This window comes from Anabas testudineus, chromosome 22 (genome assembly GCF_900324465.2).
Source record: "Anabas testudineus chromosome 22, fAnaTes1.2, whole genome shotgun sequence".
NCBI lineage: Eukaryota > Metazoa > Chordata > Actinopteri > Anabantiformes > Anabantidae > Anabas > Anabas testudineus.
Genome location: NC_046630.1, coordinates 2136556 through 2150167, shown reverse-complemented (window position 1 = coordinate 2150167; position 13612 = coordinate 2136556). Strand labels below are relative to the sequence as shown.

Genomic DNA, 13612 nt, shown 5'->3' with positions numbered 1-13612 from the left:
ATATATATATATATATATATGTGTGTGTGTGTATATATATATATATATATATATATATATATGTGTGTGTGTATATATATATATATATATATATATATATATATATATATATATATATATGTGTGTGTGTGTATATATATATATATATATATATATATATGTATATATATATATATATATATATATATATATGTATGTATATATATATGTATGTATATATATATATATATATATATCTATATATATTATATATCTATATGTATATATATATGTGTATATATATATAGTATGTATATATCTATGTATGTATATATATATATATATGTCTATATAGCTTATATATCTATCTATGTTTATCTATAATTATATTTTAAAAATTTGTATATATATGTATATATATATATATTATCTGTATATATATATCTTAATGTATATATATATATATATATCTGTATATATGGATATTATGTATATATGTATATATGTATAATGTATATATGTATATATGTATCTGGTATATATGTATATATGTATCTATGTTATAAATATATATTTATATATATATATGTGTATATACACATGTATTATGTGTCTATACTAATATATATATATATATATATATATATGTGTATATATATATATATATATATATGTGTGTGTGTGTGTGTGTGTGTGTGGATAATATATATTATGCAGAAAAATACTGAGTAGTAGTGCATTATCCTACATGTGAATTATGTCTACAAAGCAGTAATGATGGTCTCGCGATACTCCTGAAAGGTGAACATTTACAATCGATATCACTGATTTATGCTAATAAAAGAAAAGCATATCTTATAATATAAGATAGTAATTGTACGAAGTTTACTAAGATGTAAAACCTGCAAGAAGAATGTAAACACTGTAAGACACACTAAAGCACGAAAGCAGCGGCCAAAAAGCATGAAATTTGAGAAAAATTAAACAGAAGACCAATAAAAAAAAACACATTTATCATAAATTAGGATTACTCTTGAATGACCTTATTCTACAAACTGTTGTTGAATTCTACAACATGAGTGTAAGTAAGCTTTACTTTAGCACATGATGTTACCTTGGTGTTGAGACCTTTGTAAACCAAACAGTAAACTAAGACTACTGGCCAAGAGATCGCCTCTAATCCCGTCTCACATCACACTTCCCAGAGAGTGGATTAGTTGCTTCTGTTTAGATCTGTAACCTGGAAACATACAGAGCTGATTTCCCTTTCTCTCCAAATCATCTCTAAAAATTGTTTAAGTTAGCAGATAAATCAGAACAATCAATTTCTTGTATGACTGTGGCTGTAATTCATGTTACAGTCCTGATGGTGATGTTCAAATATCAAGCAGTAATAATTAGTTTTTTTGTGTTTTTGTTTATTGGGAGCATTTGAACCCAAATGGCTTACACTCTGTACTGTTCCTGAACACCTCACAACACAGACGCCCAACACTCTCTACTGTCTCTAAATGCATGGCACCAGATTGCTGTGGATTAGTTTGCACAGTGTTTGTTTCATGCTACCACTGGGGGCAACAAAGTCAAAAACTTTGTAAATGTGACTTTAAATGACCTTACTTTTTCTACTTAAGTTGAGTCATGCCAAGAGATCCCCCTCACCTGGATGACTGAATCTTCACATAGTCTGTGATGACTGCTCAGACATAGTCATCATCTTTGTTGTGGTGGTTCTAGCCTTTATTTGACACTGAGAGAGACGGACAGGAATCACTGGTAGAGAGAGAGACGGTGTGACGTGCTACAAAGGTGCCCAGCTGGACTTGAACTGTGGAGGTTGCGGTTATATGGCATGTGCAAAAACCACTAGGCTTCTAGTGTGTAGATCACTTTTTATAACGTACAGTGTAAATACAGCATTCAACCTTGATTTTATAAACTACTGCTCAAATATGTCAGTCACCATTACAACATTCGTGTTTTCAGTTATGTTAGCATAATTTCAAAAGGGTTTTCTTATGATCAGTTAACCGTTTAGAAATACCTACTTCCAATACTTCTACTTACAAAATTCAGTTTATATATTTTTGACATTGTTTTATTGTGTCATAATTGTTCCTTGCGAAATCTTGGAAATATTTATTTTTTCTGGCCGATGAAATGTTGCAGGGAGTTGTGAGTAGACACTGATTCATATTAATAGGTCACTAGCCATGGGAAATATGCTTCCATTGTAAGTAATCCCTTCACTGCTCTGACACATACTCATTTTTTTAATTAAGTAATAATCACTGGCCAGTCTTGTCTTAACAAATCTGCATAATGATGCATCAAACCAAGTGACACAAGCAGAGTTTGATGATAAACGGTGTGGGAACAAACTTTTCTTTATTCAGGATCCACATAACAGTAATTTGATGTTTGCTGTGGTGAATCTGGTGAAACCATGACAGACTTTCTCAAGAAAATCACCACAACCCCCTAGTCACAGACCCATCACATTTCTTGATTGTTAGGGAGACGGAACCTTTTTATTCATGTTTAAATCTGTAGACAAGAGAGCAAGAGCTTGCCTCCAATTACTCTTTCTTCATAAATGGCCTCAGACCGGAACATCAACAACTCAAACATTCAGAGATGATCCACTTCGTGGGAGACATAGTTTTGTATTTTATCTCGTTGTCTCTTTCTTGATCTAATGATTATCCTTTCACAGGCTGCTGGACTGCCAACACAAACCTCAGACTTTGGTGTAATTTATCACTGATCCTTCGGAACAACAGGAGATAAACATCCTGTTGTAAGAGACGGAAACTTTTGTTTGCCACATTTCAGTTTGTCAGCAGGAGCCGACATTATATGCTGGTCTTCACCTAGCTCCCGCCACTACAAAATAGACCCTCATAACTGTCTGGCCTCAACAGACTTTGTTTCTAAAATAGTTCTTTAGTAGATCATCAGCACTGATACAGAACCATAGGCCTTCATGACAAAGTTAACTTCCTCCCTCCTAGTATTAATTTACATACACATCACATTTTAGCAATATTACATTTTTGGTCTTGCCTGTGTTCATCATGGATGTGTTAAGGAGAATTGGATTACAATCCTGGATTACAATTTGGCTCCCTATTAAATCCTATTAAAATTGCTCAGTGGTTCAAAAAATCTGTCTGGGTTTTTATTTTTACCCTGGCCAGATTGCCAGTATCTGAACAAGAACAGAAAATGCAAGGCAAAAAGGAAGAAATGGTTCTCAGTGCACCTCAAAGAAGTTTGGAAATCTACCAGTTGCATATTTTCTGTCAGCTCCAAAATGTTAACCCAAAATGTCAACAACTGAAGCATGCGTGGGAGATGCAGCATATTTGGATATTTCTATGGAGTCTGTATTAATCTGGTGATTACCCTCATAAAAATGAGCCAACACACATCACTGCATCCAATGGACTCAAACATCAACTCAAATCAAAACCCCTTTTTCTCTTAGTTGCTGATCCTCAATGAAAGAGAAGGTCGAGTCAATGTGACAGAGACTTAGGAGTGATTAATACTCTAAGGTGTGCTTCTTTGTTCTTTCTTTGAACATTACTGTCAGTGAGCTAAACCCTCTTCCCTGCCTAAACACGCCGCCGTCACTGTGCCTACCTTTGCTTGTCTGGGCAAACAGCAGGCGAGTGTGTTCAGAGCAAGAGTGTTTCAGTGATGGGTGAAATACTTTGGCACAGAATAAACATCTTTTATACATGGCTGCAGGGGCCCATGCGCTGCTCAAGTGACTCAACAAGAGAACCTGCATGAGTGGGCGACTTGGCTCTTTTTCCTGTCTTTAATGGAAAGGAGAGCTACTGGCGGCACGCCCCTATCTGAAGGTTTCTGTAATGTCCTGTAAAGACCCTGCAAGAATAGAAATGCCATGGAAGAGAGGAAAAGAACAGAAGTTTCAATACTTTGACCTTTTCTTTGCCTTGACTTAAGTTTAAACAGTATAAATATTATTTCAGGTCATGATGCAGTATTTCATTCTTAAGATTTTATCGTCTCAATGATGAATAGCAGCAAATCATTCTAGATTCTTTAACATTAAAGGATGTTCAATTAAAACCAGTGGCATTTCTCTTTGTCGAGATGCTGTCATGTTAGAACTCATAAGATTAAATTGCATTAAAAAAATTGTGGTCATGCTGAGGTCTGCACATAAGGGACAAAAAAGAGGGAGAGGCTATAATATTAATGCCTCTTCTTTGGTTATTTCTGCTAGTACTGCTGCTCTACCATACCACAGTACCTACATAGTTAAGCCACCTAGTGCAGTTTAATGTCATCAGCTGAAGTCACGAAGGGTAGTTTTAAAGGTAGTCATGTGCTATTTCTTTGCAACAGCACCAATGTTGCTTCTACCATGAGGTTGTCACGCAAGCAGTACAGAAGATTCTGAGACTAATTCGAGATCAGCTGGTGGTTTTAGGAGAAGCTCCACAATCAGGATATAGATTAAATGTAACTGTCTTAAACAGATTTCAAGAACCGGCTGTGCATTTCAGGCTTTGATACTATTTTTTGCTAGCAGTCAACAATGTAGTTGTTGATATGGGGATATAGTTATCATGTAGTCAGTAGAAATGGTGAAAATTACCAGCTTTGAGCGTTTGACACTTTAATTTACCAATGCTGCCAATGAGAGTGATTAGTCTTTATTTTGATGTGGGTCACACTGACAAAACGGCTTCCTCTTTCTGTGTTTGTTTTATTTTTCCAAGCACATTCCCACAAGATCCAATCCAAAACCATAGAGTTTAAACTGTGGTATAGAGTCCAGAAAGGGTTTTGTTAGTTAATTATACTTTCACTGTGACTTTGGTAGCAATATATTGCTGTTGAAATGCTAAATGTCACACTCTCACTACCACCATTGTTTCCGTCTCCTTGTCATTCAGTCCCGAGCAGAAGTTCCCAGAGAAAGAGGATTGTTTCTGAGGATAAAGTCAGTCTGATGTGTGGTTCAGAGTAAAATGTTCCCACCTTTGTGCTGTCGGAATTCACAGGCCTCACTCTGGCTTGGCCACTCTGTAATGGCCTCTTACACTCTTGTTCTCACATGTTCTCTTTGGTTTGGCTCAGAAAATGAAAGGGCACTTCCTTCGACATAGTGTGGAGAGCAGTGTGTCTGCGTTTTCCGGTGGTTTGGTCGGTAATCATCACCTCTCAGTTTCTGATGATTTGCTAAGCGTCATGTTTGAAAACTACTTTACTGCATCATTGGTTCAAACTCTTTCTCCGTTTTAAATCTAGTCAAGATGGGAAGTGGGCGTAGAGCCAGAGGGAGTGGAAGCAAGAGGTTTGTGGCTCTGTGTGTGTCATAACATGCCAGCAACCCTGTGCTCTGTTATCCATATGAACAGTGTTTGAGCTTTCAGTCTGTGTTAACATGTCTGAGCACATTAATGTACTTATCAGTGTGTATGTGTATATGTGCATGTGTTTGCATGTCAGCATAAAGTATGGAAGAGCTACTGTAGAGATTACACATGTCATCCAAATTATTATACATACATACATACATACATACATATATGAATGGGAGAAGTCAGGGAAGTGTGGACATTGTTGGAAACTAAGGACAGTTTTAGGGAAGTTCAGACAAATGTGTAAAAAGTTTTGAAAAAGATGACATTTTTGGTGTGGGAACATTTTGTCCTTACTACTTCAAACAGTTGTTCGGACTTCAGAGTTAAGTTGAGTGTTAGGCTCATGTTAGGAGCTAGGAAACATGTGGCAGTGAGGGTGCTTACAGTAATAGGACCGAAGTAAATATGTGTGTGTGCAAACGCAAAGTAATGTCAAGGTGAACTGGACAAATTTATACAAACACAGTCATGATAACTATGTGTGTTTAGCAGGTTTAAGTACTAAAAGTTTCTGTTTTACTTCAACAATGACAGCCCGTAATGAAACCATAAAAGCTGTGGCAACTTTCACCTCACATAAATGAATATGTTGGCTGTAAAGTACTACCATAAAGAACGCTTGTGTAAATATTTTTACATCATAGCCACTGCTACTTTGTAGGGTGCTCTGATTTCAGCACGTACTGTGTAATTCTGTGTAAAACTCTAAAATATGTATTTTAGTGTGTTGAAATAACTTATTGATGCATTTTTGAAAAAGATGGGATACAACTTTTGTTACAGTGTTCCTGTCACTCTCCGAACAAATTGTAGTACATTACACATAGAACTGCTTAGGAGTTAATGTATCACCTCGGCATGTTCTAAAACAGTAAAGGAATGTGTTGTGACGCCAGTTGTTCGTTGGTAACACCAAACACTGTCAGCTACAGGTAGGTGGGGAGTTTTGATGTGGTGGTAAAATTCCAGTGGGTGGTTAGATTTCATTCCAAAACAAAATACACTGCCCGTCCAAAAAAAAGTCACCACCTGGATTTAACTTAGCAAATAGCAAATAAGAGCCTCCCATTGGATAATTACTGCATTGATGATTATTTTTCAGAATGCAACATTTTATTTAACCCTGAATGATGCAGTGAGTAGCTTCTTGTTTCTTAAACATGTCTGAAGACTCATCCTGTGGTGGAAAAGATGTTAGTCTGTTTCAGAAGGGTCAATTTATTGGTGTGAATCAAGCAAAGAAAAGTCGAAAAGATTAGTCGAAGATACTAAGACTAGGTTAAGAACTGTGCAACGCATTGTTAAAAACTGGATAGTGGGGAACCATCATCTTCGAGGAACAAATGTGGTCGGAAAGAAATCTTGATCCTGATCACTTAGAGGGTTTGAAATCAAATAATAGAAAAACAACAGTAGAACTCACGGCTATGTTTAATAGTTAAATTAAGAGCATTTCCACACACACACAATGCGAAGGAAACTCAAGGGATTGGGACTCAACAGCTGTGTATCCTTAAGAAAACCACTTGTCAGTGAGGCTAATCGGGGAAAAAAAGGCTTCAATTTGCTGGGGAGCATAAAGATCGGACTCTGGAGCAATGGAAGAAGTTCATGTGATCTGAGTCCAGATTTACTCTGTTACAGAGTGATGGGAGCATCAAGGTAAGAAGAGAGGCGGGTGAAGTGATGCAACCATCATCCCTAGTGCCTACTGTACAAGCATGTGGGGTCAATGCTATGAGCTGGGGATGCTGCAGTTGGTAAGGTCTAGGTTCAGCAACATTATGTTCCCAAAGAATGTGGTCAGCTGACTCCCTGAATATACTGAATGACCAGGTTATTCCATCAGTGGATCTTTTCTTTCCCTGATGACATGGACATATTTCAAGATGACAATGTCAGGTTTCATCGTATTCGAATTGTGACAGAGTGGTTCAGGGAGCAGGACACATCGTTTTCACACATGGATTGGCCACCACAGAGTCCAGACCTCAACCCCATGGAAAATGTTTGGGATGTCCTGGAGAAGATGTAGAAGACGCAGCTCCTATCATCAAAACAAGAGCTTGGAGAAAAATGTATGCAACTCTGGATGAGAATAAATGTTGTGACATTGCAGAAGCTTGTTCGAAGCCATGCTATGGCGAATACGTGCGTGCTGTAATCAAAGCTAAAGGCGGTCCAGTATAATATTAAAGTGTGTGACTTGCACTTGCAGTGTATCTAGAATCTGAACATCATCCTTGTTATGCCCTGCAGATAAACTGTGGGGCAGTAAAAACACACCAAATCACTAAGCCTTTGTAGTTTTTTTTTATTTTTTATATAGCCTCCCAAAAACAGAAGTCAAGTGTTGAAGTGCTCCAAAATGTCTGTGGGAGTGGCAGACTGAAGACTGGCTCCTAATGCCAGACACTGTAATTCCCCACTCTCTCTCTCTCTCTGTTCTCTGTCTCTCTACCTCCTTCTCCCTCTCCCACACACACCTCATGTATACACCAGTTTACATTCACATGTTCAAACTTTAACACATGTATCATCCTTACCAGTCTGCACCAACTGCATCAATGCCATCACATGCAGACACAAACACACATGTACACAGCTGTCATTAGAGCACCCACATGCACATTCACATGCACCCTTTCCTCCCTCTCATTATCAATGCTTTCTGGCACCAAACGCCACATAAGGGAAGACCAAAGCAAAGCACCGTCATTACCATCTGAAACTAATACAAAAACTACCACCTTCGTCCCCTTTATGTCTCTAAGTCACTGTCCCACAGTCTTACCCAACAATGACTCCACCCTTCATGCTTAATGTTTTGTTAGAGTAGGTACAATACCATTAGAGAGGCACAACGTGATAACAACTACTTAACTTAAATAGAATGAGATTGTGAAAATGAGCAAATTATTTTGATGAAAAGTAACAATTCAAAAGTACAGTCTCGAAATCCACACAACAGTCCGTATAACCAATTGTCTACACTTTACCAGGTAAATAATTTCAATTTAATTAGTGCATTTACAATAAGTAATGTTTAAGTGTACTTGAGTTTAGCTTTGGGGAATGAGCTTCCAATTTCCTTTCCAAATTACACCTAAAACAAGATGTTGCATTTCTGTATTTTGTTTTTAACTTTGCATCATTATTGTCTACACGGTCATGTTGATTTTGAGTAACACGGGAAAGTGGAAGCCTCAAACAGCGAGGATCTAATGCTCAGACTAAACCATCACTGGTCTGAGCAACATCAGCAACACAGTTAAAATGAGAGACATGGCTTTTGTTTGAAAGCATGATCTTTCCCTAAATGTAACCTTTGTTTTTGTTTAAACCTGGTCTTTTTCACTGTATACAACGATGGCTAAGGTCTGGCTGAATAACCAACTACTCAGCTGACCAGAAGCAACTGGTGGCTCTGAACATGTAAACAGAAAATCTCGTCATTGGAAGAAATATGTTTCGAGATTTATCATTTACTAAATTACAGTGTACCTTAAATCAGAACTGGAACCTATAGCTGCTTGTCCTACATTTACTTTGTATTTTTGTAACATTAAAAGAATAAGGGAATTTTAGACCAACAGACAAATGTCCATGTTACAGTGAGACAAATTGGCAGAGGAAGTGATGAAGCTTAATTTTATGGTGAGTTTGCTGAAACAAAGAGAAAAGGCTGTTCCTGAGCTTGATCAGTAGAATGATGCTCACATTGACAATTCACTGGAGTCATAGTTTATGTTATGTGAACATGTCAGAGTTTGATTTGTGGCATCACGCTCCTCATTGTGCTCAGTTCATGGAACTGTTGTTGAGGCTGTATAATTTGATTTGAAGTGTGTTTTAATAACTAATTATTAGACATTATTGCCCCAGAGATTTTCATTGAACTTCCATAACCTGTGAAAAAACATTTTAATTTCTCCTTTGTATAAGGAGAAGCAAGGAGCCAAACCACCCTTCTCAAACATTCCCAGAGGGCCAATTTTCTGGCAGTGTGGCTGAGATGCATTGTGTTCGGGCACATAGTTAGACTACTACTGGTAGGTATACTGATTTGAGATGTGTCAATAAGCAACTAATTGCATTTGATTTCACATTCGTTAAGTTATTCTACTATATTAATTTATCTTTCATGAGCATCCTGACCTCCTGAAGACATTCGTTTTTCTACCAGTAGGTTTTTTTATGTTATGTGGTCCTGCTAACTGTAAAGTTTGTTTTTAGCCATCTACGCTATAAAGTTCTGAGACAGGATGATATTTTGAAAGGAGTTCTGTGTTGGCCAGGTGTTTGCCATTGGCAGTGTTGGGATTATTACTCAAAAAAGTAATGTGTAACACGTCTGTTATATTTTAGAAAAGTAATGCAACATTTACTGACTTCTCACTTGTTAATCTGCAGCACAACATGAGTTGCATTGTCATGTGCCAGTGAACATTGTTAAACCTCACACACGTAAGCCCACATATCGGCACAAATCCCAATCTTTCTAATAAAGATACTGTATATACAATATCTTTCTTTTATGCTCTTTAATAAAAGGACGTCGACAAAGACAACTTATCAAGCTATATTAAAGAGATTGGCCTTCCGAACACAACACTTGTTCACTAAATCATAGCTTTAAAGTAGACTAGTCCAGTTTATTTGATGTTTAAGCAGTGGTTATGTCATGAAGACTTGTTTCAGAGTTCCTCCCCTGTGCACAGATTAAAGAGCATTCTCATCTGACATCGCTTTGTTGAATTTTATGAATATTGCTTTTATTGTAGGAAAACAGACCTCCGTCTCACTGGTTACTGCCTCTTGAGCTGTACCTGTACCACTGAGCAACATGCACTCAATTTGATTTTAAGACTAGAGGTCAAACACTCCTGATAGATGTTTAATGTTCTTTGTGTGTGCTTACAAACCGTGAGAACATAGAGGTTCACACTGACAAAACTGCTGCTTTGTACTTTTCTGCATTGCTTCCTTCATTATTCTGACATTTGCAAAAAGCCTGGTGAAGGTCAAACAGTGTAAACGCCAACAGTGATATACTTTTGTGTGTATATCTGATTTACAGTGTGTGAGAACATGGAGCCTGTCATTTCACAAAACCCACATGACTGGTGCTAAAAAGAGGAGGAGGAGGGAGATGTGTGTGTGGAGAGGGGGGATAAGACCGCATTTGGATATGTTAAGAAGTCCTTGAAGGTTGGTTATAATTGTCAGATATACCAGTCTGACTCATTGTTTATGGCTCGCGACAAAAGCCTGTGTGTACCGTAGCCTTCCATTCATCACGCTACCATTACTGATTAGCCCTGTGCTGAGTTATGGTGGGAACCAGTAACATTTCCTCCCTCATGTAGACCCAGGTTCCTGCTGATAACAAACAACTGCACAAAGCCCTCGTGTGTGTACGTGCGCCACAGGCTGAGTTGTGTTGCATTGCAGGGAGAATGGGGCATTTGAAGGCCCTCTTGCATTCATATTGGTGGCGGGGTATTAATAGATTTATGAGACGTGGAGGACCCTTATATAAACCAGGAAATACACATCAGAAGGAGGTTCCTCCCAGTGCCACTTATTCTATTTTGTATTGAACCACAGCTCCATGTCAACACGTGGGCGAACTTTGAGTGTGTGCTTGTTAACTCCAGTGGTGGGTTTGATGCATATACTATTGTCAAACACAGTATTTCATTCTGTACATGATTTCCTTTGTACACTATTTTCATATTATATTGTTTCCCACAGCTTCTGTGAAGTTATTTTAAAACAACTTGTTCAATGACTAAAGACTAAAGTTTATATTTTGAGAGGTCATTAAAGTCATAAGGTTATTCTCTGAAACAGTGTGACCAAGATAGAAAGTTAATGTAAAGTGTAAGGTTTACAGGGAATGAGATAAATAAAATATGTAATAAAACTTACAGTACAACAAAGGTCTTTGGCCTGACTCATAGGTACTGAAGGAGAAGAAATGATTTTCTTTATTTTTGTTATTTTCAACATTGTACATTACGGAAGACACTAAACCCAGAATATGTATTAAATTTTGTTATTTCATTATATTTTAGATTGTCTCAAAGTAGCCGCGTTTAATTTTGGCAGACATGACATTCTCTCATTAGGTAGTCACCTGGAATGGTTTTCAGTTCACTGCCTTGTCCAGAGTTCATTCATGACATTTCTTGTCTTCTTAATGTGCTTTAGACTCTTAGTTGTCTTGTGCAGCAGAAGGGTGGGTACAGAGTTAATAGCCCTATTAGTGCTACTACAGCTGCTGTCAACTCCATAATGTGGCAAGAAACACAACATTAAAGAGAGAATGCAGTCATTATTTTAGGAAATGAAGGTCAGTCAGCTCAAAAACTGTCATTTGGCCTGATTTGTCTAAATCTGAGACTTTTGGTTCTAACCATAGAAGGACCGTTCCCGAATGTGAGGTTCCCACTGTGAAGCATGCATGAGATGGCCTGACCTACACAATCCAATCACCTGATCTTCAGTTTGGAATGAGCTGGACTGGACAGTGAAGGAAACACAGCCAACAAGTACTCAACACCTCTTGGAACTTCTTCAAGATGGATATAGAACCATTCCAGGTAGCTACCTCATGAGGCTGACTGAAGAGAGAGCAAAGTTATCATCAAGGCAAAAGCTTTAAAGAACACTTTTGTTCCTCAATTCACCTGCACCTCCTCTGTGAGTAATAAAGTTCTCCTGTCTCCTGTACAGCCACTCCTAAAGGCCATTTTGTAAGTGAAAATATGTTATTTCTCAATTTGCCAAGCTAAATAACCCTTAAACTGTATAATGCATTAATGAAGACAAATGGTTCTGTGTGTGAGCTTCTCAGGCCTTCTGTTCCTCTGTGAATGTGCTCTGTTTAGTTTGGTCTCCAAGCACCTAGATCATGTTTGATGGCGGCTTAGAACGAAACAGAAAATATCTTTGCACTTAAGGTGCTTTGGAGAGATTGAGTCTTGTTTGTTCACCTGTGTTGCGTCGTGCCTTTCGGGTGCAACAATCACTGCAGTGTCTGCCTGAACATAAAGATCTTCTAAATGCCAGACTAATTATCATAAAAGACCTCCCGTGGAGGAGCTCATCACATGCTCAACTGCACTGTGTCTGTGGTGATGCATGATTGTCTTGGCTTGGTACCATTTCTGTTTGAGCTTGTGAAGAATTATCAAGTAGAGATTCTAGTATTTGTCCTGTATTTAAGACAGATAATATTAGGGAAAAGCATATTAAAGAAATCTGAAGGAAACACTACTTTCTTTGTCTAATAGCATCTGGTGTCCTGGTAAAATGCAGCCATGGCTAGTTTCACATTAACATGCTGTGGAGAGATACCATATGTCAAAATAATTTCAATTACATTTAGTTTTATCACAATATTTAAAATCTTACATATTATAGCATGGTACATAAGTGGTTTTGAGTCACAACATTCCTGCTGGCTCACAAGCTCACCGGCTATCTGTGATCAGTGAATTTGTAAGAAGACTTTCTGGGATTGTACTTGAAACAGCTTCAGCAGCAGAGAGTTAGGAGCCTGTGTGAGGTGTATGAACTGCTAGATGTTTGTTGGACTAGCAGAGCCAGAGAGAGGGATTGTAGACCATCATTAGGGTGCTGTCGAGTTTACCACCCTGTCAGTAAGTATCAAAGCTTTCTGATATGAGCAGCGACTGGAAGTCAGTACAGGGATATCAACAGTGGTTTGGCATACTGCAGGTCCTTGTAGGTTGATTCAAATTGAGACTTGCTGATGCATTTTTTATCTGTAGAGGTTTAATTGAGCATAATGGTAGACGTGTTCGCAGGGCATTGCCGTTATCAATGACAAGTTCCTGTATAAGGAGCTGGGTAGAAAGAGAGGTAAGACCTGATTTTTCTAATGTTGAGGACAGACCTGCTGCATTTTTCTATCTCACTATTTAGAAATTTATTATTATTTAGACGATCCAGGTTTTTTTTTAAATACAAGGACATCTAGGAACAAAAGGATATTTAAGACCAATTTCACTCTTTGTTTTTGGGACTGACTGATAAGGAACTATCATAGGGGAAAAAGCAAAACTCGATTTAGCTTAGTGGCACTGCAGAAGCTTTGAGTCTCTAGGGGTGTACATGGTGGCCATCATTGCATCCTAGATGAAAACTGATTCACTGGTGCTGTTGAAAGCAGGATCAGTTTTAGTAACCAAGAA

General features: G+C 37.8%; 1 long non-coding RNA gene across 1 annotated transcript in view; it reads left to right on the top strand.

Annotated features, from left to right (window-relative positions):
- LOC113148453 overlaps positions 1-12849 on the top strand; it is a 30762-nt gene extending 17913 nt beyond the window's left edge. The window contains exon 4 of the long non-coding RNA XR_003297439.1: positions 11815-12849. This is a non-coding gene — a long non-coding RNA (uncharacterized LOC113148453). The remainder of the gene's footprint in view (positions 1-11814) is intronic.
- Positions 12850-13612: the final 763 nt, after the last annotated feature.